The 26,838-nt window shown below is 43.8% G+C and overlaps 1 protein-coding gene and 2 pseudogenes across 3 annotated transcripts in view; 1 reads left to right on the top strand and 2 right to left on the bottom strand.

Moving 5' to 3' along the window:
• On the bottom strand, positions 1-2,235 carry Khdc1 (KH domain containing 1; annotated as a pseudogene). Its single transcript, XR_005489535.2, has 3 exons — positions 1,012-2,235; positions 713-895; positions 1-260 (listed from the first exon to the last, which is right to left on the bottom strand). The product of XR_005489535.2 is annotated as a KH domain containing 1 (transcript).
• p53-ps (Wistar clone pR53P1 p53 pseudogene) lies at positions 2,746-4,277 on the bottom strand (annotated as a pseudogene).
• Positions 13,458-26,838, top strand: part of Gsta6 (glutathione S-transferase alpha 6) — a 58,140-nt gene continuing 44,759 nt past the window's right edge. The window contains exons 1-2 of one of the 2 annotated variants that reach the window (XM_039084065.2): positions 13,670-13,802; positions 18,855-18,905. The gene's annotated coding sequence lies outside the window, so the exon portion shown is untranslated. Of the gene's footprint in view, positions 13,803-18,854; positions 18,906-26,838 lie in introns of both variants that reach the window. The other variant, XM_006244656.5, reaches the window with a different exon arrangement.

Below are 26,838 nucleotides of genomic sequence, written 5' to 3'. Positions count from 1 at the left end.
AAGAACCTCTCCCCCTCCCCAACCTGCTGCTTCCCCAAAACAGTTACCAAAGGAGATCTGTGAAATTGTGAACACAAAGAATTCTAACAGAACCCCTAAACCACCAAACTACTACCACAGGAAACCTCAAGTGATGAGTAGCTTCCACAGAAGTCCCACCACTCAATCTGGAAACCAAAGACTGCTCCCCGATTCTGGATCAAATTTCAGGTCTTGCTCCGACAGAGGCTGACTCCGGATCCGTAGTAGCATTATCTTGCCTGAAAAGGGATTGTAAGGGGAACAAGACTTTCTGGAGGACATTGAAGGGGAAGAAGTCACCCACCTCAGGTCCCTCCCCCATATACCCCACTCCGAGTAATCCATCCATTCATACCTTCCCACTACCTCAGACTTCATCCCATAAACCTGTATGAGTTTTTGCTCTCTCTGTCTTTCCTGCTCTCCGGGTAAAATCTGGTTTACCAGATAACTGAGAGGCCCTTCAGGATGTACCGTGCTATATACAGGCTATTCGTAAAGAGGCATCAAAGCACTGGACCTCTTCCAGAAGTCTGAACTTCAATTCCCAGCAACCTCGTGGCTCATGAGATCAGACGCCCTCTTCTGGTGGGCAGCAGTACTTGTAGTTAGAGAACTCACACATAAATAAATAAATCTTAAACAAAAGAGGCACCAAGGCCTCCACCACAATCCTGTCAAGGATGCCTACCTGTGGTCTGATCGAAAGTGTTCTGACTCCCCACTTTTGTGATCATGTTCATCACCCACAGCCTTGCCTGAATCGGTCCCACTACAGAGACCCGAGTTTGGCCTGAGGCTGTGAATCCCCTTTCCAGCTGAATGAGGGTGTTGCTGTGGACCTCCATGCGGCGAAGGTATTCATCCTCCGGGCCTATTCACAGAAGAGGTAATAGCACATGTGAAACACCAGCACAGATGCCTTGAAGGTTGGAGCCTAAGGTAGACAGGTGATGGAAGGCTATTAAGATGAAAGTGATGGCCACTTACCAAATATGTATTCCTCCTGGTCCTCTTCCATGTAAAACATTAGTGGGCTGTGAAAGTAGTCGGGTATATTCCACCACGCCTTCCCGTGTGGGTCGCTCATTCCTGTCTCGTGTAGGCTCCTCCTGGCTTTACAACAGAGCAATTCCAGGCAGCTGGTAGCTTAGTGCAAAGGCAGTTCCAGTCATATATATATATATGGTGAGGGATGGGTGAGTTGGAATAGGAAGGCCCAGGATTAGTCTCTCACCTTTTTCCCTCCCTTAAGACAGGATCTCCTTGTAGCCCAGGCTGACTAGAAACTCTCTAAGTAGCCCAGGCTGCCTTGATCCCTCCAGGTGCTGGGATTAAAGGTGTGTGCCACCACACCCAACACGCTCCTCCTCCTTGACAGGAACTGACAGGAAGCTAGGGACCACAGGAGTGCACCCAAAGGAAAACTGGCTTCATTGTGTCATTTCAGTGCCCCAGGGAGGCAGGATACAGTTGCCTCAGGTGCCACTTGGCAATTTCGGAAATTCATGTGATTTGGGGTTTTTGTTTGATTGCTGGCTTGTTTGTTCCTTTTGCTTTAATTAAGGTTTCACTAAGTAACCAGATTATACTCAGGTTTGCCTGCTTCCTTCCTGAGCCTCTCCAGGTAACTGTCAACTTACTGAGGCGCCTAGCAATAAGAAACTATGTTTTTTCGTTTGGTTGGTTTTTGCTTTTATTTTGTTTCTTTCTTTCTTTCTTTCTTTCTTTCTTTCTTTCTTTTTTTTTTTTGTTAGTTTGTTTTTGTGGGATTTTTTTTGGTTTGGTGCCAGTCTGGAACCCAGACCCCTTAGTTCTAAAGTCTTTCCCAGATCCCCTTGTGATCGTGATGTTTCAGGTTGTCCTCCCTATTTAATTTTGAACAGTTCTTATGATCTTGACTCACTATAAATATGTCACAGGGGGCTTGTGGTTTTTCTTTGCTCATTTGTTTCATCGGCTGGAGGTGGGGTTCTCAGTGGCTCAGGCTGGTCTGGATCTCTAAGATAGCAAAGACTAGAACTTAATTCTTCACATTTCTGTCTCAATCTCCTCAGAACTAGGATTCTAGATGTGTGCCTCTCCATTCTGCTCTCCAGGAAATTTTGTTTTGTTTGTTTTTTTTTTTGTTTGTTTGTTTGTTTATTGGGGCAGGATTTCCCCGTGTTTCCCTGGCTGTCCTGGACCTCACTGTGTAGATAAGGCAGGCTTCAAACTCAGAGATCCACCTGCTTCTGCCTCCCTTGTGCTGGGATTAAAGGTGTGAGCCACCACACCGGTTTTGAAGAGTTATTTACATTTAAGAGGAAAAGATCCACGTTTTCTTATCAGCCTACAACTGTTAGTTCTTATGGTTTTATTTCTTTAGCCTTTCTTTAGCTTTTTTCTCTTCCTTCCTTCCTTCCTTCCTTCCTTCCTTTCTCTCTTTCTCTCTTGCTCTTCTTTTTCTGTCAAAGTTCCCTTTTTGATCCAAGGCATACATAGGATTTTTTCTTTGATAATGAAATTTTATTGTAAAATAAGAAATTGATATATTAAAAGGGGTTTAAAAAAAGAGGGAGATGGGGTGGGGGATGGATAAATGCAGACCAGCCTTGCAGAGTGGAAGGAAAAATGGGTCCTGGAGGATACAGATCCTATGAGGGCCCAAATAGAATCTTACAGGGTGTGGGGGAGGGTGAAATTTCATTTTACGTGCCGGGGTCCAAAAAGTGGCTGGATAGAATTCAGCTGGGCCAGCAGAGACCTGGCAACTTACCAACCCATTCCAGCACTCATAGAGGAGGCTGAGCCCTATCTACAAGGTAAAACAAGGCGGCCGGAAGGGACCAGAATTGTTTTTGGGTGTCATAACAAGCCATAAAGTCATAAAATGGCAAGAAAGGAGAGGGGGAAGTTGGTGATGGGGACAGGATGCAAGACTATCACTCTGAGTCAGGCCCCACTTCCTTGATTTTTTTTTTTTCTTTTTTTATATGGCAGGAAGTAGACTGGCCTCCCCTCTTGGTCTTCAGGTAGCTATCGGAAGACAGAAAAGGAGAGGAATGAAGTGATGGAAGCTAGCAGTTGGGCTTTCCTTCTTGATCAAAGTTTGGAAGGTTCTAGTTTGGAGGCAGGAGTGAGCCCTGCTGTCTCCTGACTCCTCTGCTGCACGGGCATCCTTTAATTCCAAGGCCTCATTCAGTTCTCAGAAGCTCTCACGCCCTTGGATCTTAAGGGTGGAATGTTCTCCATCAACTGGTTTTTTTCTTTGTTGGGGAAGGGAGCTTGTGCTGGTGGGCAGTGCTCTCTTAGCACTCCCCGAGGGCAGCTCGGGGCAATGTTCATCCTTTTTGCGGAAATTTTCTTCCTCCGTCAGATGGTCTCTCCCTGGACCGGGACAAACATGAACCTCAAAGCTTCCGGTTCCAGAAGCCTCCTACTGGAGTCTTCCAATGTGATGATGGTAAAGTTGGGCCGGCGGTTCATGCCGCCCATGCAGGAGCTATTACACATGTACTTGTCGTGGATGGTGGTATAGTTGGGGCCGAGCTCAAGTGGCCCATACGGTACTACCACACTGTGCCTGTCGTCCAGATACTCAGCATACAGGTTTCCTTCCACCCGGATAAGATGCTGGGGAAGAGCCAGGCCATCACCATCAGAGCAACGCTCATGGTGGGGGCAGCGTCTCACGACCTTAGTAGTATGTTGTGACTTCTTGTAGACGGCCATGCCATGGACACGGGTACCAGCTGGAGGTGTGAAGCTGACCCAGAACTGCACAGGGCATGTCTTCACCAGCTGGCAGAATAGCTTATCGAGGGAAGGGGAGTGCACCTAGCAGACTTGGCCGTCTCTGACTGCAGGAAGCCCAGGCGGAAGCCATAGTTGCCTTGGTACGGGCACAAGATGACAGGGGCCACGGATTGACTGGTGCAGTGGCCTCAGTTTCAGGGTCCTGTGCTGCAGAAGCTGACACATGGGCTTCCTCTGGGTCTTCTAACAACTCCTCAACATCCTGGGACAGGAACAGATCTTCCATGGAATTAGGTAACACTACAGGCAGTGGACAGAATATCTTCTGGAGGAAGTAGTTTTCAGAAGCCTGAAAATGTCTCCTGACTCAGAGGGAGCTCGATGCTGATATCTGACTGGGAGTCCTCCATGACAGTTATCCAGTCTTCAGGGGAGTGTGACACCCTGCTGGGAAGTAGGTTGAGGCCTGGATGCCAGGTGTCCCCTAATTGTAGTTGCTACTACAGCCAGGATCATTCTCTGGCTTTTTGACCACGTGGTTTTGATCTACTCTGTAAGATCCCAGGAGTTCCCAGGAGTGTGAAACAGTGTCTAGGTAAAGCTGCAATGATAACAGAACTTTTAAATTCTTGCTTTAGTGGCCAAGTATGGTGGCTCACAACTTTAATCCCAGCACCCAGGGGGCAGAGGGTGACAGACCTTTTCGAGTTCAAGTCCAGCCTGGTCTTCATAGCTTCAGGACAACTAAAATTGCATAGGGATGCCCTGTCTGAAAACAAAAACAAATTCATGCCCAACTCCTCTCCAGTTCCCTTATTAATCTGCTAAACTCAGACTTTTTCTCTAAACTCAGAGACTGTTACCCTCTGTGCATGTAAGGAATTCTGTGAGGTTCACCACATCACAGCCTCTGTAGCTGCAAGAGGCTGGTATCCTGACAGAACCTGATCACCTGAGATCCACCTCAGCTCATCTTTCTGGGGAGCCTGAAAAGGGTCCTGACTGTTCATAACACACACTGCTATTGAAAGACCAGCGGGGTGGGGAAGACCCCCCACTCAAATCTCGAGACGACGCAACCCCCAAGAACTTACGAGAAATCGGTCTTGATGTAATGAACAAGAGGTGTATTTGAGAAACCAGAGCTCTGGGGACAACACTTATCTCACACAGGAGACAGAGGAGTCCACCCCGAGCCCAATTAGGGGAAGGTATTTATAGGGAAAACTACATAGGTAGTTGGCAACAGTCACACAAAGCAAAGCAATTTTACTAGTTCGTTTACGTTGGTGCACATGATCTAACTTGGGCTCAGTCCAACTCCAGGCCACCCTGCCTCTGGGTCGAGCTGACCCCAACTCTTTTTCCAGCCACCCTGCCTCTGGGTCGAGCTGACCCCAACTCTTTTTCTAGCCACCCTGCCTCTGGGTTGAGCTGACCCCAACTCTTTTTCCTCAGGACTGGTAAGTCAGACCTTAATGAGGCCGGATGGCTTATATTCAGCCAGGCCTTATCGAGGCTGGATGGTCTATGCTGAGCTAGGCCTTATCGAGGTCAGGTGGTCTATGGCTGGACTACTTCCCCATAACATGTGATGCTATTCTTTTGTGAGGTGTACTGGCCCTCATACCAGGGACAGTGGGGGATAGTTTAAAAATCTTTATTCTTTCACTATCAGAATCAAATGACCAAAGTTTCTCGTCGATTGATACCCACTGCAGCACAGAATCAGGGTCCAAGAGGCCTTCTTACTCAAAAAGAGATAATGAAGCATCTAAAGAGACCGTGACTGCCCACAGTATGAGACAGGACTTGAATATGATACAGCTCATTATTTGAAAACCTACTTTCCTTCTGCTTGGGTGTCATATGATCCCTTGGATCTCATTATGTAAGCCAAAATTGTCTCAAACTCACAAAGATTCCCCCTCCCTGTGCCTCCTCAGTCCTAGAATGAAAGTCATAGAGCACCAGGGCCCACCATAAACACTTACTCTTAATAACCTATTAATGCTATTAATAATCTAAGAGATCAGAGCCTAGACTGTCAAACCAAGGTTCAGAATCACATCCCCAACTGCATCTTTATTAGAAAAAATAGTCTTCAGGAAACTATAAGTCTCAGCAAGAATTCCTAGAAGACAATTTGCTAGAAATAGAGACTCCCCACTTAGCTAGAAGATCCCTTCCCAATAAGGGGATCAGGCATGTTCCACAACCAAAAAGTAATGGGTGAGAGGTACACCCCTGAAAATACAGCTCAGCAGTGGAGTTTGGTGAGGAAGGTAAGGTTGCTGCCCTACTCCAACAATAGGGTAACAAGAGAAGTGGGTCCCCAAAACTCCGTTAAGACCAAGTAAGTGTTCCCAGTGTCCAGGAAGAAGGAGATGGGCTGCCCACATACCATGATGGTTACCCGGGGCTCCCTGCTGGTGATGGCAGTGGTCAGGTCCAGGGAACTCAGGCCCCTTCAATCATTCATAGCCAAACCTAGGAGATCCATTGGAGGGTTATCTGGACGTGATGTCCCCCTGTCCTATACAACACGAGGACAATCAACAGCCCAATGTTCCCCCTTGATGGCACCTAGGACATGGCCCCTTGGCTTTCGGAAGTTAGGGCAAGCCATCGCCCAATGACCTTGTTGACCACATTTGTAGCAGGAGCCTGGCGATTGGTCCCTTAGCCTTAGAAGACCAGGAGTCCAGGGCAGTGGCTGAGGCTGGTCGGACAGCCTTTGCCAGCATATGGTACTTCATTCTTCAAGCCTTCTCATCCCTTCCATGGTACACTTTAAAGACCAGTACCAAAACTTCCGCCTATAGAGTTAGAGGCCCTCTCTTTAGCTTTTTAAGTTTGTCTTTTATGTTGGGGTGCTCTGGGAAAAGAAATAGGTCATCAGAAGTTGCTTACCTTCCAGGTTTTCAGGGTCCATATTACTGAATTGCAATAAAGCCTTTGTAAGTCATTCTAAAAATTGGGATGGGTTTTCCTGTTTTTCCTAAATGACCTTAGGCAGAATGCTAACACCCAGTGTTCCAGAGGCAGAGGCAAGAGGATCTGTTAATCTTGAGATTTACCAGAGAAAAACCGGGTCTACCATTTTGGGTCAATTTTAAAGCAAGCTTTATTAAATATTAAATACTGACCAAGAAATGGACTTTGGTCAAGGCCATTCCCTGGGATTTCCCTGGGGCTGGAATGGCCCCAGTCATATGTTTATAAGGAGTTTATCCTACAACCCTACTGGCTACAGTATTTTCCCTTGAGCCTTTGCTATTTTCCAAAAACTGAACTACAACTCCCACCCTTCCAGATTGTTACCTGGTCCTTGGGGGGCGGGTGAGTCTTTTTTTTTTTTTTTAAGATTTATTCATTTATTTTTATGTACAGCATCCTGCCTGCATATGTGACTGCAGGCCAGAAGAGGGCACCAGACCTCATTACAGATGGTTATGAGCCACCATGTAGTTGCTGGGAATTGAACTCATGACCTCTGGAAGATCAGTCAGTGCTCTTAACCGCTGAGCCATCTCTCCAGCCCGGGTGGGTGAGTCTTATAGGTTAATTTTGGGCGTTACAGATCCATCCCCGGTTCATTTAATACTGCTAACCTAAGCTAAATTATGATATGGGTGTCATCCTGAACAATACGAGCAAGACCCTGTGTCAGAACAAGATAAAATGAAGCAAAACAGTAGCTGGATGCTAATAAAAAGCATGGTGGTGTTTTGCATTTCTTAGGAAGCCAGAGCAGTGCTGTGTGTGGAAGGTGAAGATTGCTGAACTCATCTTGAAACTTTGGTTGGACGCTAGAGGGCAGCAAAGCACACTAAGAAGTGCAATGCTGTTTTAAGGGGGTTTAAAAAAACAAATCTTGATTGGTCTCTTGATTGAGGTATCTGCTCGAGGTCATTAGCTTCGTTATCTGAAAATGTTGGGTTCTAAACATCATTATATTCAGATATAAACCTTAAATGCTGGTTCCAAACAACCCCTTCCCTAAAGAACGAAGCTTGTTTTGCCTCCGACTTAGTCTCTTCCAAGAGACTCACAGTCCAGATTCCCGGCTTCGAAAAAGCTAGCAACACCAATTTTCACAGCCTGCACTCCCATTTCAGCACTGCAGCTTATTCGCCAACAATGACTTCACTTGCTACCCGGCACAGAACAACCAGGAACAAAATAACAATGAGTCCTTTCTCTTAACAACTTGCCAAACACATAGGCTCTGCAAAATCCTGCTTTCTTGTCCCACCCGCGTCGCGGTTCGGTTTTAAAAATAAAATGAAAATACAATTAGACTCTTGAGTCCCTAGAGCCAGTATTAAGACCTTTCATGAACTCTCCTGGCTTTGGACCCAGGTGACATATCTACTCTTCACCTCTTGCTGGTATCGGAGGGCTTGCTCCAGAGAGATCCCTGCAGTAGGGTCAGCTATGGAGGGAATTTAGGACATGTAGTAAGACTGTTCCAAAAGACCAAGGTCTGGTATTAGAGCGCTAGACTTGTGGCTGTTCTGAGTCCTGCCCCAGCACCAGAAAAAGTTAATGTTTGAATATGATTTGGGCAACAGCTCGGAGTGTCATGTTGCCAGACTGAAGAGGGAGGAGACAGGAAGAGATAGAGCTTGAGCCCTTGACGAATTGTGCTTGAACCTCTTGTACGACGACCAGTTTGACCGAGTTTCCTGGTACTTGAAATTTAAAGCACACTTAATTTTTGCCCTCTTTTACATACATCTTATTTTGATAGCTAGTTTTATCAAACGGCTGCTTTTCTTTTTTTTTTTTTTTTAATTTGGTTCTTTTTTTTTTTTTTTTTTTCTTTTTTCAGAGCTGGGGACCGAACCCAGGGCCTTGCGCTTCCTAGGTAAGTGCTCTACCACTGAGCTAAATCCCCAGCCCCACGGCTGCTTTTCTTAAGATTTATTTGCATTGTGTGCTGTAGCTGCTTGTATCCTAATGCTAATTTGCGTCTCCCAAAATTGTTACCATGAGAGGGTCTGTGAAAAAGCTTCTGAGAACCTGCCCCCCAGTTAGTTCTGATTGGAGGGGTGGGGAGAGACACCAGCACCCAATATCTGGGGCAGGATTTAGGGTTCCCAGGCTTGGGGCCTCGGGACTGCTGGGAAGCAGGAGGGAAGGAGAGAGAGGACATGCCTTAGGAGTGTGCAGGGCAGAGACAAGAGCCACCATGGGATAGAAAAGCAAGGAGAGCGCCCTGGGCTATGGATCAAGAAAATGTGGCCTAGGGGCTGGGGATTTAGCTCAGTGGTAGAGCGCTTACCTAGGAAGCGCAAGGCCCTGGGTTCGGTCCCCAGCTCCTAAAAAAAAGAACCAAAAAAAAAAAAAAAGAAAAGAAAATGTGGCCTAGAGGGCTGCTCAACTGGGTCATGAGCAGCCAACGGAACATAGAAATTAGTAAGTAGTAATTGAGAATTACCGAGTTATCAGTAAGGAAGGGGATTCTAGCAGCATGGAGGGTAGGCAGCTGCCCAGCGAGTGTGCTGCTTAAGGCAGATTGAAATATAAAGGCTGTGTGTGTGTGTGTGTGTGTGTGTGTGTGTGTGTGTGTGTGTGTGTGTGTGTCTTCCAGGAACATAAGCCATTGAGGTGGGCAGCAATGGTTTAATAAACTCCATGCAGGGGTCTATTAAGATACTAACACTACAGTATGCACATGGGTGTTTTGCCCCAGTGTGTCTGTGTACCCCATGCTACAGCTCCAGGAAGCCAGAAGAGGGTATTGGGTGTCCTGGTATTGGAATTACAGATATTTGTGAGCTGCCATGTGGATGCTGGGAATCAAACCAGGGTCCTTGAGGAGAGCAGCCAGTGGCCTTAACTGCTGAGACATCTCTCCAGCCCCCAACTGTCTTTAAAAAACAAAACAAAACATCAACAACAAAAACAAAAAGCTATGGGTGACCAATATTTTATTTTATTGTATAAAATCAAAGAAAAAAGTTTGTATTTCTTTAATGTCTAAACACTTGCTCAGAAATAAAATATTAAACAACGAAGAACTCGATTACGATATATATGTAAGGGCTAGGGTGTAGCTCTTGACTAGTATAAGTAAGCCCCTAGATTCAGTCCCCCAGAGGGCTGAATCCCCCAGTTGTTCTGCCTCGCTCGGTACGAGACAGCTACTATTAGACGTCTGTGGCTGGATGTAGCCATGTCAAATGCAGCAGGGAGCTGCAGGATCTTGGGGATGCAGGAGCAGGTGGGTTTCCCAGTGGGAGGCCAGCCTAGTCTACAGAGTGTGTTCCAGGATAGCCAGGGCTACCCAGAGAAACCCTGTCTCCAAACAAAACAAAACAGACTTAGCCAAATGGATCACATCACCTGAGCGGAAAAATATCAAGAAACTTGATATCCCGGAAGACAACGCTAAGGGACCAATAGCTCTGTCCTACTGAGATGTGTACTTACAGACTCTAGAATACCCTCTCCCGATGCAGGTGTTCCTGTGTCCTCCCTGCTAAACCTTTCTATCTTTTCAGGTATAATTCAGGGGGAAATGACCTCCTTCCCCTTTTCTTTTCTTTTCTTTCTTTTGTAACTTTTTTACTTCATTTTATGTACATTGGTATTTTGCCTACACGTACAGTTGATGTGAGGGTGTCAGATCCTCTGGACCTGGATCCATAGACAGTTGTGAGCGTCCATACCGCTGCTGGGAATTGAACCCTGGAAGAACAGCCTGTGTTCTTAATCAGTGTGCCATCTCTCCATCCTGTCTTCTCTTTCCTTAAAGCTACAGTTCTTGGGTGGGTGGGGTGTTGGTGGGGAGAACACACTGACATACTGTGGCATGTACAAGAAGTCAGAGGACAAAGGGTAGTTCTCTCTCCACCTTGTAAGTCCTGGGACTTGAACTCAGGTCATTGGGTTTACTATCGAGTGCCTCTAACTGCTAAATCCTCTTTAGGTTATTGATTTCCTGTGTGTGTGTGTGTGTGTGTGTGTGTGTGTGTGTGTGTGTATGTGTGTGTATGTGTGTATGTGTGAGTGTGTGTGTCTCTGAGAGTATGTTTGAGTGTGTGTGTATGCGTGTGAGTGTGTATGTGTGTATGTGTGAGAGTGTGTGTGTGTTTCTGAGAGTATGTGTTTGAGTGTGTGTGAGTGTGTGTGAGTGTGTGTGTGTGTGAGTGTATGTGAGTGTGTGTGTGTGTGTGTGTGTGTGTGTGTGTGTGTGTGTGTGTGTTTCAGTACAGGTGCACGTGAACCATGGGACATGTGTGAGAGTCCTACAAGTTTCCTGTATCACATCTCTGTGGAGATTCTTCCTAGAAGAATCCAGTAAATTCAAGGCAAAGTCCACAGCCATGTCCTTAATGCTCACCAAATCCATGTCCCATCTCCCAGCCGTTCCTGCATTCCCTTTTAGGCAGCTTTGCTCAAAGTATAACATGTGAGATCATGAAGCACCTTCTTCAGCCATCTTTCCAATTTCTAGCTCCCGTTTTGAATACAGGCCCAAACCCGATGCCTGCTTCCCCAACACTCTGGGCATGCTCTCCCGGGTTCTGAGGAGAGACCCACACCCCTTGCATACAGACTCACACCAAAGATGCTGATGCCTTGCATTCTGAGCCTGTCTACCTTCCTGACCCCTAACTCTGAAATCATAACTCCTTTCTTACCTCCCTCTACTTGCAGCCTCTGAGGGTCCCACATTGCCCTTCCTGTTGTTTTTCCCAAACTCCAGTAAAGTGATCCCTTAAGCTTCCTTCTGAGCTGTTTTTAAACTTTAATTAATTGATTAATTCAGAGTGTGTGTGGTGGGGGTGGCATGTAGGCAGGTGTGTGGTGGTCAGCACAACTCTCCAAGGTCAGTCCTCTCTTTCTACAGTGCGAGTCTCTACATTCAAACCAGTCTTGGTCACCAATATCTTTACCAACTGAGATAGCTCACACACCCTTGGTTTTAAAATTACTTTTTTGGGGTTGGGGATTTGGCTCAGTGGTAGAGCACTTGCCTAGCAAGCGCAAGGCCCTGGGTTCGGTTCCCAGCTCCGGAAAAAAAAAAAAAAAGATAAAATTACTTTTTTTAGGGGGGTGGGGTTCAGACAGGATTTCTCTAGGTAGCCCTGGCTGTACTAGTACGCACTCCATAGACTAGACAGACCTCAAATTCAGAGAGATCAGCCTGTGTTTGCCTGGGCTAAGGATTAAAAGCAGGTGCCCACACAGCCTAGCTGATTTTAAAATTTTGATCTGAGTCTAAGATTCATATGAGAGCCTGTATTCCCTGATAACAATGGCCAAACCTCTACCTATCTTGCCAAATTTAAGGCTTTTGTCAGTGGGAAAAAGTTACCTTTTCCAACTTAAATCTTGGCAAAATATCAACACAATTTTCCTACCATGGTACTCTCAGACCCTTAAAAATCATATAAACAAGGGGTTGGGGATTTAGTTCAGTAGTAGAGCACTTGCCTAGCAAGCGCAAGGCCTTGGGTCGGTCCCCAGCTCCGAAAAAAAGAAAAAGAAGAAAAAGAAAAAGAAAAAAAAATCATACAAATAGGACTCTTACATTTTGTCAAGATTTTATTAGGGCTGTTGATTGGTGTGTGTGTGTGTGTGTGTGTGTGTGTGTGTGTGTGTGTAGGGATGGGATGGAGAAGGAGGGAGGGGAGGGTGGGGGAGGGAGCTCTTGATCTGGAAATGAGCAGAGTATGTACTTAAAGTGCTCAAATAGGTGGGTTAAATCATCAGCAATAAAAAAATAAAATAAGCCTTTAGTAAGACAGTGTTTCACAGTGTATTCCTGGAAAAAAAAATACCCAGCAACAATAGCAAATCCCAATATACCCATAGTTTAATATCTGCAGATTTCATTTACTGAAATGGTAACTCATTGAGAGTATCTCATTGAGAACTTACTCCAACCTGGTAGGGGAAAAAACAGTATTTGAACCATAGAAAAGATGAGGCATCCCTCTGAGGGTCTGATTTATCCAACAGACACCCCTCTTCCAGCTGCCCCCTACTCTAGTTCAGCTGTCTATCTCTCTATCTCTCTATCTCTCCTTTTACCATTCATCTATCATCTGTCTGTCCTAAATTCTTATGTTCTGCAGCCTTCTGGAACCCTCCTATCTCTCCCTCCTCTGTGGGACATGAATCCTGGAGAATGAATCTTTCCAGGGTACTGTGATTTACTTAGAGCATCCGGAAATTCCAAATACTGAATTGATAACATAAAATGAAAATAGATGTAAAATGGTGGGAAAGTTTTTTTTTCTAAAGAGTTTTATGAGTTTTTTTTTTTACCCCCCTTTCCCTCTAAAGAGTTTTATACAGACAATGAATTCTTGCACAAACATCACACTGCCAGTGAATTATCCATGTTTGCACAAGCTGGCAAAACTGCCCAGGTTCAGAAATGAACAGATAGCTCATTTTGTCTTTTAACCTGGATTCTAGCATGGATTCAGTAAGTACATGACCACCCTGATTTGTCCAATTCCTGGCTACCATTACCCCAAAGAATGAGAAGCAGTTGTACTAACATCCTTTCTTACAAACCCCTCAGTTCTCATTAATACTGTTGGCTTAAGTGGCTTTCCAAACCAAGCCAGTGTTACTTGCAAATCCATCCCGTCGTGGAATAAAACTGCCCTTGTATCGTGGCTTCTTGGCTTACAGTGCTAATTTCAGAGTGGAAATTTTGTATCTGCCTTTGTCCCTGAAGGCTATTCACCATGCTGGAAAAACTCTTTGGTCCCGAGCCCAGTGGCCACCTGCAGGCAGAGTAAAACTGAGAACAAAATGTTGTCTGTGGTACTTTCAAATATTATCTGTAACATTTTATGATCAGTCTTGAAAGGTAAATATTAATATTCTAATATTAATTAGAATGGCTAAACACCTTTCCTTTTAATTCAGAGCTGAGACCTCCCGGTCCCTAAACGCTGTGGGTGTGGCTTGTCCCTTTCGCGACTCCTCCTTCTTCCCCTGGAAGGAGCCCACTCTGAGGAATAAACAAATACACTTGTGATTCTATCCTGTCTTGGGAGCAAAGAGAGGTGAGTACTGGCAGAGTCACTGTATGTGCTACCTTTTAGAAGCTTAGAAAAGTACTTTTCATCTCCAGGTCCTCAGCAGGAGTGTTTATACTCACGCTGTGCTTTCTTGTGCGTGTGCCTAAAGAACCTAACAGAAGCCCTTTACCCCGTTTGTTTGATAAACAGTTTTTCAGACCCATTAAAAGGAAGAATGTAGAAAATGAGGAAATGAGAGTTTAACAGTTTGAGAAATTGTCTTGTTATTAGCGGCCCTTAGATTGCTGGGAGCTCCTTACAAGAACTGGCTACAGGCACGCAGGAGTACTTAGTCTTTCTCACACCCAGGCCGGCTGGAGGCTGCGAGCAGAGTCCGGAACACTTAACAGCCTTTCTGAACACTAGTTGCAAAGTTAGAGACCCTCCAGCTGCCTCCCCGCAGACATCCGGCCTCATCCTCCTCTTGCTTCTTACCTCTCAGACATCAGAGCCGCAATCCTTTCTTTTCCTTCTCATAGAGGGGAGAGGTGAGGAAGCGGGGGAGGGGGCATCTAATTAAAATTAGAAAATGTTTAGTTAGTTTATTCTTTGATAATTCATACGTGTATATAATCCGGCTCCGTCATTTCTTCCCACTGTTTCCACCCCACTTTCCGGGTTTGTTTGTTTGTTTTTGGTTTGGTTTGGTGTTCCAGTGCCCTGCATGGGTGCATGGCTCCTCCTATGACAAGGCTGACAAACTCAGTAGGGGGAGGGCAGACTCTGTGCTGGCTGTGCGCCTGCGTGAATTCACTAGCACCAGAGCCAGTGTTGTGCTTGGCAATGCATGCCCAGAAGGCTTCTTTTTTCTTTCTTTTCTTTCTTTCCTTCTTTCTTCTTCCTTCCTTTCTTTCTTTCTTTCTCTCCTTCCTTCCTTCTTTTTTCCTTCCTTTTTTCTTTTCTTTTCTTTTTTTGGCTTTTAAATGAGTTGGTTTAATTCAAAGCTGTACAGAAGATGGGACAGTAGGTTCTGGCAGGATTCCAGACTGGGTTCACTTTCAGTTCACAGCTGAGTTAGGAATTGCTGAGCACTAGAGACAACAAGGAGCCGCTGCATTATTATTCACTTCACTCTTTTTTTTTTTTTAGCAAAGTTTATTACCACGTACAACAGGCTCCAGGACAACACTTCATTCTAGCTATTAGCTGTCAAAGATGTCATGGCAGGGAATCCAGATGTTAAACGGAAGAGGAGGGTCCCCATCACCTCAGCTGTGAGGAACAGTTTTCTTTTTGCCAGATTTCTTCATTCCACCTGTGGCCAGGGGCCCTTCCCCCTCGGCCTTGGCTTTTAGCTCCTGGAGTTTCTTCTTCGGTTCCTCCTTTTGTTTGATGAAGGGCTGTGGGCACCATGTCCTGCTGAGAAGGTGGCAAAAAGAAGCCCCAAGAAGCAGGCCAAGGAGATGGATGAGGAAGATAAAACCCTGGAGGCTTCTAACCACCAAAAATTTCCACCTAAGCTTGAGGTTTGCTTTGTTGAGAAACTTGCTTTCAGTTTCATTTGGGGGTGGGGTTTCTCCTCATAAGCTAGCCAGGGTTTAGCAAAGTCCACAGTTCCTAGGATTTCGGAGACTTTCAGTAAAAATGGATTAACCCTTGCTTTATGCCTTAAGAAGTTGGGGAGCTGGGTAACCGATGTCTTCAAACCCTAACCTATATATATCTCAACCTGCTTCTAGTCTCATCACAAGAAAAGAGCATAGCATTTCACACAAATCACTACCCTCCCCATGTGCATTTTCATTGTTTTTTTTAACGATTTATTGTATTTGTTTGCATCGGAGGGGTGCGTGTGGCTTTGGGTGGGAGCCCAGAAGAAGTCGGGTACCTCCAAGCTGGAGTTTGAGGTGTTTTGTGGGATACATGCCTCACTAGGTAGGTGCTGAGATTCAAACTCAGGTCCTCTGCAAGAGCTGCAAGTACTCTGTGTAGCCATCTCTCTAGACTTCCTCTGTTGGTTTTTGAAAGAAAAACAATAGCCAGGAATTAAGGAACCAGGGCAGAGAATTGGAGTCAAACGCAGAGAATTTGATTGGTTGATGTCTTAGGGTTTTGCTGTTGTGACTAGATACCATGACCAAGGCAACTCTTCTAAGGACAACATTTGGCTTACAGGTTCAAAAGTTCAGTCCATTATCATCAAGGCGAGAACATGGCAGCATCCAGGCAGGCATGGTGCCGGAGGAGCTGAGAGTTCTATATCTTTATTTGAAGGCTGATAGCAGAATAAAGGCTTCAGGGCACTTAGGATGAGGGTCTTATAGCCCACACCCACAGTGACACACCTATTCCAACAGGGCCATACCTTCTAACAGTGCCACTCCTGGGCTGAGCTTATACAAATCATCACAGTTGATGAAACAGGGGTCGGTAGCTATCTGAAAGTGCAAGCTTATCCTGTGCATTCTCAAAGTGCAGTGTATGCCTGCCAGGCAGAATCTAAATCTGGACTTCGAGTTGAGTTCACATGAAGTGTTTGTTCAATGGTCAAGTTAGCTACCGATCAAACAACAACGTGGCCTCAGTGGGAGGGGAAGCACCCAGCCTAGCAGATACTTGGTGTGGGATATATGTCTCCACACCCCGAGAGGCCTCATCCTGCTCAGAGAAGGGGAGGGAAGGAGAATGGGGGAAGAATTGTGGGAGAGGGTGACTGGGAGGGTAGCAGTGAGCACGATTTGAAGTGAATAAGTAAAAGGTTAAATTAAATTAAAAAAAAAACAACAACGATTATTTATAAACAATTAACTAGCCAGGCTGTAATCAATTGGCTAGTCTGTTGACTAGGCTGTAGTCCGTTCAGTTGCTTACTACATATGCTTACTACATATACTGTGCTTCTGTTTCTTTATTACTAGATCACATTGTTGGACTTGTCAGACTTTGTACCTTTATATTATTTTTGTGTGTTTATTAAGATGTGTGTAAGTGCGAGCTCCCATGAGCCATCTCACATATGTGGTCAGAGGACTACTTTGGGTGGTTGGTGATGACGCTCCTTCCACATGACGTATTCGTGCACTTATCTGTGTCACAGGTCACAGGCAGCCTTGAACCCTGAGTCCCCCAACTCTTCTATCCAGGTGCTCATGGCTAATTAATTCCAAGGCTGATTTCTATTAACCCTAACCCTTCCCCATAAAAGGGAACTCAAAAGCCTGTGATGGACTGTTCTCTGAAACCTCAACTTAGGGGGAGGCAGTTTGTGGCCAGTCCTTTGTGCACTCCTAAATACATCTTGCTTTAATCAGACATTCCCTCAGGTCTAACACCAACACAGGATCTAAGGGTGGAATGCTGGTCTTTGGGCTTCCAGGGCAAGTACTTTTACCAGTTAGACCATTTCTCATCTCTTGTGCCTCTACTTTATCTCCTCCTCCTCCTCCTCCTCCTCCTCCTCCTCCTCCTCCTCCTCCTCCTCCTCCTCCTCCTCCTCCTCCTCTCTTCCAGATGGACTTGTTCACTTCCCTGGGTTCTCTTTCTCTTACTGTGTCTTCCTCCTCCCTCTCCCTGCTCCTTCAATAGTGAGAAGGCCAAAGATGAACAGGGTTTAATTTAAAGTCTCAAAAGGGCAATAAAATATAAATATATATGAATTTAGGATAGTAAAGCAAGAAGACCTAGATTTTCTACTTTGGCAACCATAAGAGCAACTAATGCTCTTCTCTTGAGATGCCACATTCCCACTCCAGCAGACAATTTGCAAATTCCTGAGTTAATATTCCCCTCAGCATTCCCAGCAAAAAATAGATTTGCTTCCACCCCCAACCCCCGTGTGTGTGTGTGTGTGTGTGTGTGTGTGTGTGTGTGTGTGTGTGTGTGTGTGTTGATAGAGACCAGAAGACAGAAGAGGGTGGTGCTGGGTGCTGGATTCTCTGGCTCTGGAGTTAATAAACTTTGGTCCTCTGTAGGAACAGCATGCACTCTCAACTGTGGAGCCGTCTGTCCAGCCCCTGGAGACTGCAATCATTTGAGTGATTGTGTTTAAACAGCCAAGTACTAAAGAAGACCGTCACTGTACTAGCGTGGCCCTAGCTTACTATTAGATGGTCTGTTTTTCCTGTTGAGGGAATGTTGTAAGAAATGGCTGCCTCTTGATACAGAGCCATGTGCTATCCTGGGCTGTGGGATAAATAATGCAGAACCTGACACACTAAAAGGCTATGTTGACTTCCTGGAGGATCCGTCTGTGTGGGGGCTGGGAAGCAAGTTGCCTTTGCAGGCTGTAAACACGGAATAGGATGAGCAGGGAGAAACTAGTTCAAATGCCAGGACTAGCTTCAAATCCAGAGTTCCTCAGATCCCCTGTGGTTCAGTACCTAGGGAGTCTTGAGGGAAATTCACTAAATGGAGCAGATCTCAGTAGGCATAGAACCTACCACGTGGAGGCAGTGTTGGCTTGGAGTCACTGCCAATAGAAGGAAGAATGTAACAATGATTTATGTAGGAAAACCTCAGACTCTCAGAGAGACCTTGTTAAAAGAAAAAAAAAAAAAAGTCACACTGTTATTTAGAGTTGTAGAGGGTAAACCAGAATTCAAAGAACCCATGGTGTCTGTTGGGGGAACATTGAAATGAATGGAGAGCATGATGCTTATAACTACATGTCTGTGTCAGTGTCTGTGTATAGAAATGTTCATGTATGTGTACGGGTGCCCATAGAGTCCAGAAGAGGTTGCTGGATCCCTGGGAACTGTAATTGCGAGCAGTTGTGAGCCATCTGATAAAGGGTGCTAGGAATCCGACTCAGGGGTTCTTAATAGCAGAGCCATCTCTCAAGCTTTGCAAGCTATTGTACTAGCTATGGAGGGAGTAGTAATAAACTACGGATAAGAAGCCTGAGTTCTGGGGTGTAAGAAAACAGCTGCATGACTCTAACCCCGTAGGTAGGATCCCACTTCAAAGAAAAGGCAAGCACGTTGTGTTCAGGCTGGCAGATGTCTTCCAGGTCTGATGTGATCGACTGAAGGGACAAGAACTCCTGACCCATGAAATACCACCACTTAGGACACATTGTGCTTTCTCGTGTGTGCACAGGTCTGTGGTCAGGACGAGATGTAATCCTGTTCAGTGCGGAGAACAGACTAGGTTGGTGTGTCCTTCTCTACCAGCTATCAGCATTGCTTGAAAGGTTAAAAAAAATGTTTCAGTTTGTTTTTTTTTTTTTGCTTTTGAGACTATGTAGCTCTGACTATACTGGTACTCACTCTACAGACCAGGCTGGCCTTGAACTCACAGAGATCCACATGCCTCTGCATCCTGAGTGCTGGGATTAAAGGAGTGCAACACTATGCCCTGCTTCCTTTGGACTTTTTTTCTTTTGTGGGTATATAGGACAGGATTTTTTTGTTTTTGTGACTTTTTTCTTTTTATGGATATTTTCTTATTTACATTTCAAATGTTATTCCCTTTCCCTGTATCCCCTCCAAAAACCCCCTATTCCCCCTTGCTTCTATGAGGGTGCTCCCACACCAACCCACCCGCTCCCTCCCACCTCCCTGCTCTGACATTCCCCTACACTGGGGCGTCGAGCTTTGACAGGACCAAGGGCCTCTCCTCTCATTGATGCCCAACAAGGCCATCCTCTGTTACATATGCGACTGGAGCCATGGGTCCATCCCTGTGTACTCTTGGAATGGTGGTTTAGTCCCTGGGAACTCTGTGGGGTCAGATTGGTTTATATTGTTGTTGTTCTTTTGGGGTTGCAAACTCCTGCAGTCCTTTCTCTAATTCCTCCTTTGGAACCCCATTCTTGGTTCAATGGTTGACTGTGAGCGTCTGCCTCTGTATTTATCAGGTTCTGGTGGAGCCTCTCAGGAGACAGATATATCAGGCTCTTGTCAGCATGTAATTCTTGGCATCCACAGTATTGTCTGAATTTGGTATCTGTATATGGGATGAATCCCTAGTGGGGCAGTCTCTGGATGGCCTTTCCTTCAGTGTCTGTCCCACACTTTGTCTCCATGTTTCCTCTTCTGAGTATTTTTGTTCCCCCTTCTAAGAAGGACTTAAGTATCCACACTTTGGTCTTCTTTCTTCTTGAGCTTCATGTGGTCTGTGAATTGTATCTTGGGCATTTTGAGTTTTCAGGCTAATATCCACTTATTAGTGACTGCATACTAATTGTGATTTTTGTTGATTGGGTTACCTCACTAAGGATGATATTTTCTTTCTTTTTTTTTTTTTTATTAACTTGAGTATTTCTTATATACATTTCGAGTGTTATTCCCTTTCCCGGTTTCCGGGCAAACATCCCCCTCCCCCTCTCCCCTTCCCTATGGGTGTTCCCCTCCCAACCCTCCCCCCATTGCCGCCCTCCCCCCAACAGTCTAGTTCACTGGGGGTTCAGTCTTAGCAGGACCCAGGGCTTCCCCTTCCACTGGTGTTCTTCCTAGGATATTCATTGCTATCTATGAGGTCACAGTCCAGGGTCAGTCCATGTATAGTCTTTAGGTATTGGCTTAGTCCCTGGAAGCTCTGGTTGCTTGGCACTGTTGTACATATGGGGTCTCGAGCCCCTTCAAGCTCTTCCAGTTCTTTCTCTGATTCCTTCAACGGGGGTCCTATTCTCAGTTCAGTGGTTTGCTGCTGGCATTCGCCTCTGTATTTGCTGTATTCTGGCTGTGTCTCTCAGGAGTGATCTACATCCGGCTCCTGTCAGTCTGCACTTCTTTGCTTCATCCATCTTGTCTAATTGGGTGGCTGTATATGTATGGGCCACATGTGGGGAAGGCTCTGAATGGGTGTTCCTTCAGTCTCTGTTTTAATCTTTGCCTCTCTCTTCCCTGCCAAGGGTATTCTTGTTCCCCTTTTAAAGAAGGAGTGAAGCATTCACATTTTGATCATCCGTCTTGAGTTTCATTTGTTCTAGGCATCTAGGGTAATTCAAGCATTTGGGCTAATAGCCACTTATCAATGAGTACATACCATGTATGTCTTTCTGTGATTGGGTTAGCTCACTCAGGATGATATTTTCCAGTTCCAACCATTTGCCTACGAATTTCATAAAGTCATTGTTTTTGATAGCTGAGTAATATTCCATTGTGTAGATGTACCACACTTTCTGTATCCATTCCTCTGTTGAAGGGCATCTGGGTTCTTTCCAGCTTCTGGCTATTATAAATAAGGCTGTGATGAACATAGTGGAACACGTGTCTTTTTTATATGTTGAGGCATCATTTGGGTATATGCCCAAGAGAGGTATAGCTGGATCCTCAGGCAGTTCAATGTCCAATTTTCTGAGGAACCTCCAGACTGATTTCCAGAATGGTTGTACCAGTCTGCACTCCCACCAACAATGGAGGAGTGTTCCTCTATCTCCTCATCCTCGCCAGCATCTGCTGTCATCTGAGTTTTTGATCTTAGCCATTCTCACTGGTGTGAGGTGAAATCTCAGGGTTGTTTTGATTTGCATTTCCCTTATGACTAAAGATGTTGAACATTTCTTTAGGTGTTTCTCAGCCATTCGGCATTCCTCAGCTGTGAATTCTTTGTTTAGCTCTGAGCCCCATTTTTTAATAGGGTTATTTGTCTCCCTGCGGTCTAACTTCTTGAGTTCTTTGTATATTTTGGATATAAGGCCTCTATCTGTTGTAGGATTGGTAAAGATCTTTTCCCAATCTGTTGGTTGCCGTTTTGTCCTAACCACAGTGTCCTTTGCCTTACAGAAGCTTTGCAGTTTTATGAGATCCCATTTGTCGATTCTTGATCTTAGAGCATAAGCCATTGGTGTTTTGTTCAGGAAATTTTTTCCAGTGCCCATGTGTTCCAGATGCTTCCCTAGTTTTTCTTCTATTAGTTTGAGTGTGTCTGGTTTGATGTGGAAGTCCTTGATCCACTTGGACTTAACCTTTGTACAGGGTGATAAGCATGGATCGATCTGCATTCTTCTACATGTTGACCTCCAGTTGAACCAGCACCATTTGCTGAAAATGCTATCTTTTTTCCATTGGATGGTTTTGGCTCCTTTGTCAAAAATCAAGTGACCATAGGTGTGTGGGTTCATTTCTGGGTCTTCAATTCTATTCCATTGGTCTATCTGTCTGTCTCTGTACCAATACCATGCAGTTTTTATCACTATTGCTCTGTAATACTGCTTGAGTTCAGGGATAGTGATTCCCCCTGAAGTCCTTTTATTGTTGAGGATAGTTTTATCTATCCTGGGTTTTTTGTTATTCCAGATGAATTTGCAAATTGTTCTGTCTAACTCTTTGAAGAATTGGATTGGTATTTTGATGGGGATTGCATTGAATCTGTAGATCGCTTTTGGTAAAATGGCCATTTTTACTATATTAATCCTGCCAATCCATGAGCATGGGAGATCTTTCCATCTTCTGAGGTCTTCTTCAATTTCTTTCCTCAGTGTCTTGAACTTCTTATTGTACAGATCTTTTACTTGCTTGGTTAAAGTCACACCGAGGTACTTGGTATTATTTGGGTCTATTATGAAGGGTGTCGTTTCCCTAATTTCTTTCTCGGCTTGTTTCTCTTTTGTGTAGAGGAAGGCTACTGATTTATCTGAGTTAATTTTATACCCAGCCACTTTGCTGAAGTTGTTTATCAGCTTTAGTAGTTCTCTGGTGGAACTTTTGGGATCACTTAAATATACTAACATATCATCTGCAAATAGTGATATTTTGACTTCTTCTTTTCCGATCTGTATCCCCTTGATCTCCTTTTGTTGTCTGATTGCTCTGGCTAGAACTTCAAGAACTATATTGAATAAGTAGGGAGAGAGTGGGCAGCCTTGTCTAGTCCCTGATTTTAGTGGGATTGCTTCAAGTTTCTCTCCATTTAGTTTAATGTTAGCAACTGGTTTGCTGTATATAGCTTTTACTATGTTTAGGTATGGGCCTTGAATTCCTATTCTTTCCAGGACTTTTATCATGAAGGGGTGTTGAATTTTGTCAAATGCTTTCTCAGCATCTAATGAAATTATCATGTGGTTTTGTTCTTTCAGTTTGTTTATATAATGGGTCACGTTGATGGTTTTCCGTATATTAAACCATCCCTGCATGCCTGGGATGAAGCCTACTTGATCATGGTGGATGATTGTTTTGATGTGCTCTTGGATTTGGTTTGCCAGAATTTTATTGAGTATTTTTGCGTCGATATTCATAAGGGAAATTGGTCTGAAGTTCTCTTTCTTTGTTGGTTCTTTGTGTGGTTTAGGTATAAGAGTAATTGTGGCTTCATAGAAGGAATTCGGGAGTGATCCATCTGTTTCAATTTTGTGGAATAGTTTGGATAATATTGGTATGAGGTCTTCTATGAAGATTTGATAGAATTCTGCACTAAACCCGTCTGGACCTGGGCTCTTTTTGGTTGGGAGACCTTTAATGACTGCTTCTATTTCCTTAGGAGTTATGGGGTTGTTTAACTGGTTTATCTGTTCCTGATTTAACTTCGGTACCTGGTATCTGTCTAGGAAATTGTCCATTTCCTGTAGATTTTCAAGTTTTGTTGAATATAGGCTTTTATAGTAAGATCTGATGATTTTTTGAATTTCCTCTGAATCTGTAGTTATGTCTCCCTTTTCATTTCTGATTTTGTTAATTTGGACACACTCTCTGTGTCCTCTCGTTAGTCTGGCTAAGGGTTTATCTATCTTGTTGATTTTCTCAAAGAACCAACTTTTGGTTCTGTTGATTCTTTCTATGGTCCTTTTTGTTTCTACTTGGTTGATTTCAGCTCTGAGTTTGATTATTTCCTGCCTTCTACTCCTCCTGGGTGTATTTGCTTCTTTTTGTTCTAGAGCTTTTAGGTGTGCTGTCAAGCTGCTGACATATGCTCTTTCCTGTTTCTTTCTGCAGGCACTCAGCGCTATGAGTTTTCCTCTTAGCACAGCTTTCATTGTGTCCCATAAGTTTGGGTATGTTGTACCTTCATTTTCATTAAATTCTAAAAAGTTTTTAATTTCTTTCTTTATTTCTTCCTTGACCAGGTTATCATTGAGTAGAGCATTGTTCAATTTCTATGTATATGTGGGCATTCTTCCCTTATTGTTATTGAAGACCAGTTTTAGGCCGTGGTGGTCCGATAGCACGCATGGGATTATTTCTATCTTTCTGTACCTGTTGAGGCCCGTTTTTTGACCAATTATATGGTCAATTTTGGAGAAAGTACCATGAGGAGCTGAGAAGAAGGTATATCCTTTTGCTTTAGGATAGAATGTTCTATAAATATCTGTTAAGTCCATTTGGCTCATGACTTCTCTTAGTCTGTCTACATCTCTGTTTAATTTCTGTTTCCATGATCTGTCCATTGATGAGAGTGGGGTGTTGAAGTCTCCTACTATTATTGTGTGAGGTGCAATGTGTGTTTTGAGCTTTAGTAAGGTTTCTTTTACATATGTAGGTGCCCTTGTATTTGGGGCATAGATATTTAGGATTGAGAGTTCATCTTGGTGGATTTTTCCTTTGATGAATATGAAGTGTCCTTCCTTATCTTTTTTGATGACTTTTAATTGAAAATTGATTTTATTTGATATTAGAATGGCTACTCCAGCTTGCTTCTTCTGACCATTTGCTTGGAAAGTTGTTTTCCAGCCTTTCACTCTGAGGTAGTGTCTGTCTTTGTCTCTGAGGTGTGTTTCCTGTAGGCAGCAGAATGCAGGGTCCTCATTGCGTATCCAGTTTGTTAATCTATGTCTTTTTATTGGGGAGTTGAGGCCATTGATGTTGAGAGATATTAAGGAATAGTGATTATTGCTTCCTGTTATATTCATATTTGGATGTGAGGTTATGTTTGTGTGCTTTCATTCTCTTTGTTTTGTTGCCAAGACAATTAGTTTCTTGCTTCTTCTAGGGTATAGCTTGCCTCCTTATGTTGGGCTTTACCCTTTATTATCCTTTGTAGTGCTGGATTTGTAGAAAGATATTGTGTAAATTTGGTTTTGTCATGGAATATCTTGGTTTCTCCATCTATGTTAATTGAGAGTTTTGCAGGATACAGTAACCTGGGCTGGCACTTGTGTTCTCTTAGAATCTGTATGACATCAGTCCAGGATCTTCTGGCCTTCATAGTTTCTGGCGAAAAGTCTGGTGTGATTCTGATAGGTCTGCCTTTATATGTTACTTGACCTTTTTCCCTTACTGCTTTTAATATTCTTCTCTTTATTTTGTGCGTTTGGTGTTTTGACTATTATGTGACGGGAGGTGTTTCTTTTCTGGTCCAATCTATTTGGAGTTCTGTAGGCTTCTTGTATGCCTATGGGTATCTCCTTTTTTAGGTTAGGGAAGTTTTCTTCTATGATTTTGTTGAAGATATTTACTGGTCCTTTGAGCTGGGAGTCTTCACTCTCTTCTATACCTATTATCCTTAGGTTTGATCTTCTCATTGAGTCCTGGATTTCCTATATGTTTTGGACCAGTAGCTTTTTCTGCTTTACATTATCTTTGACAGTTGAGTCAATGATTTCTATGGAATCTTCTGCTCCTGAGATTCTCTCTTCCATCTCTTGTATTCTGTTGGTGAAGCTTGTATCTACAGCTCCTTGTCTCTTCTTTTGGTTTTCTATATCCAGGGTTGTTTCCATGTGTTCTTTCTTGATTGCTTCTATTTCCATTTTTTTTTTGAGCCTTCTCTCTCTTCTTTTTTGTTTAATTTAGAGAATACTTTATTAGTTTTTGTAATCAAACCCACGTATATAAGACCTTACATATTTAATACAGTGTGTTACCCCTGTACAAATGGAAAAAACTTAAGTTCAACATTTCTAGACCAATATGGCTGTTAATTTCTGTACAGTGCCAACTCAACACAGTAAACGGGGATACTTTTTTCGAAAGTTGACAGCACAGGTAAAGTTTCAAAAAATTCAAATTATATATCTGTATATATATATTTATATTTATATAAAAAGACCAATAATAGCAGTGTGTTATGCATCAACAGCAGCAACAGCTTTTCCAGGTTCTGCAGTCATCTGAACAAAACTGTAGAGACATCCAGCACACTCCATTAAAAAAAAAAAAAAAGTAAAAAAACAAAACCCGAGAAAACAGCACAGTTCTGTTACTCTTGTGGTACCTGGCACCATTTTTTTTTTAAATTAGCTTCTCAATCATCATCTGGAAAGAAAACATTCTGAGCAACATCATTAAAAACAGCTCTGATAAAGCACGGTCACTACTACGTATCATAAAGCAGGTACAAGCTATTTTACATCCACAGAGGTATGATACAGTACTGTCCTACATCTATAATACTAGAGGATACAATTTAAAAGGCATTATTTGAGACTTGATTCTACTTTTCCAGCAGAGGGCCCAAAGGATGGTGTGACACAGCTTTGTAAAGAAACATACTCTAGACAGGATTTCCTTTCACTAGTGGCACAGTTCTAAGGATTCATTCTCTCCATGAATGTCAGCTAAAACCGTTATTAAAAAAATGAAATATCCCTAGAACAAAACCGTATAACCACCGGATTCACATGAAGATGACCTAGTGGAGACAAGCTGGACCTCACCTTACCAACAAGCTATCAAATCTGTTATGTTTAAACAGTGAGACCTCCAAGGAAGGAGATGCCAAGTAGTGCTTCAAAGCTTCGGACCACAATCAAACACAGCATCCTTTTCAACAGAAGCAGAAGCTCATCTGAATATGCTCATGGATGCTGACATCAACATTTAATCATCTCCTCACTCATCCAGGAAGAGGGGGAGATCAGTTACTACTGTACTTTATTGTGTTCAACCAAATCACCATGTTACAAAAATAGCAAGCTGCCATAATAAAAAATAAGGCTCCTCTATCCAGCACCAGATAGCATCATTTTACTTTCAAGCCTAGAAATTGCACACTTGTATATAAACCAATCGAAGATGAGGATTGAGAGTTCATCTTGGTGGATTTTTCCTTTGATGAATATGAAGTGTCCTTCCTTATCTTTTTTGATGACTTTTAATTGAAAATTGATTTTATTTGATATTAGAATGGCTACTCCAGCTTGCTTCTTCTGACCATTTGCTTGGAAAGTTGTTTTCCAGCCTTTCACTCTGAGGTAGTGTCTGTC

This window comes from Rattus norvegicus, chromosome 9 (assembly GCF_036323735.1).
Source record: "Rattus norvegicus strain BN/NHsdMcwi chromosome 9, GRCr8, whole genome shotgun sequence".
Lineage (NCBI taxonomy): Eukaryota > Metazoa > Chordata > Mammalia > Rodentia > Muridae > Rattus > Rattus norvegicus.
This window is presented reverse-complemented; position numbering and strand designations above follow the sequence as displayed.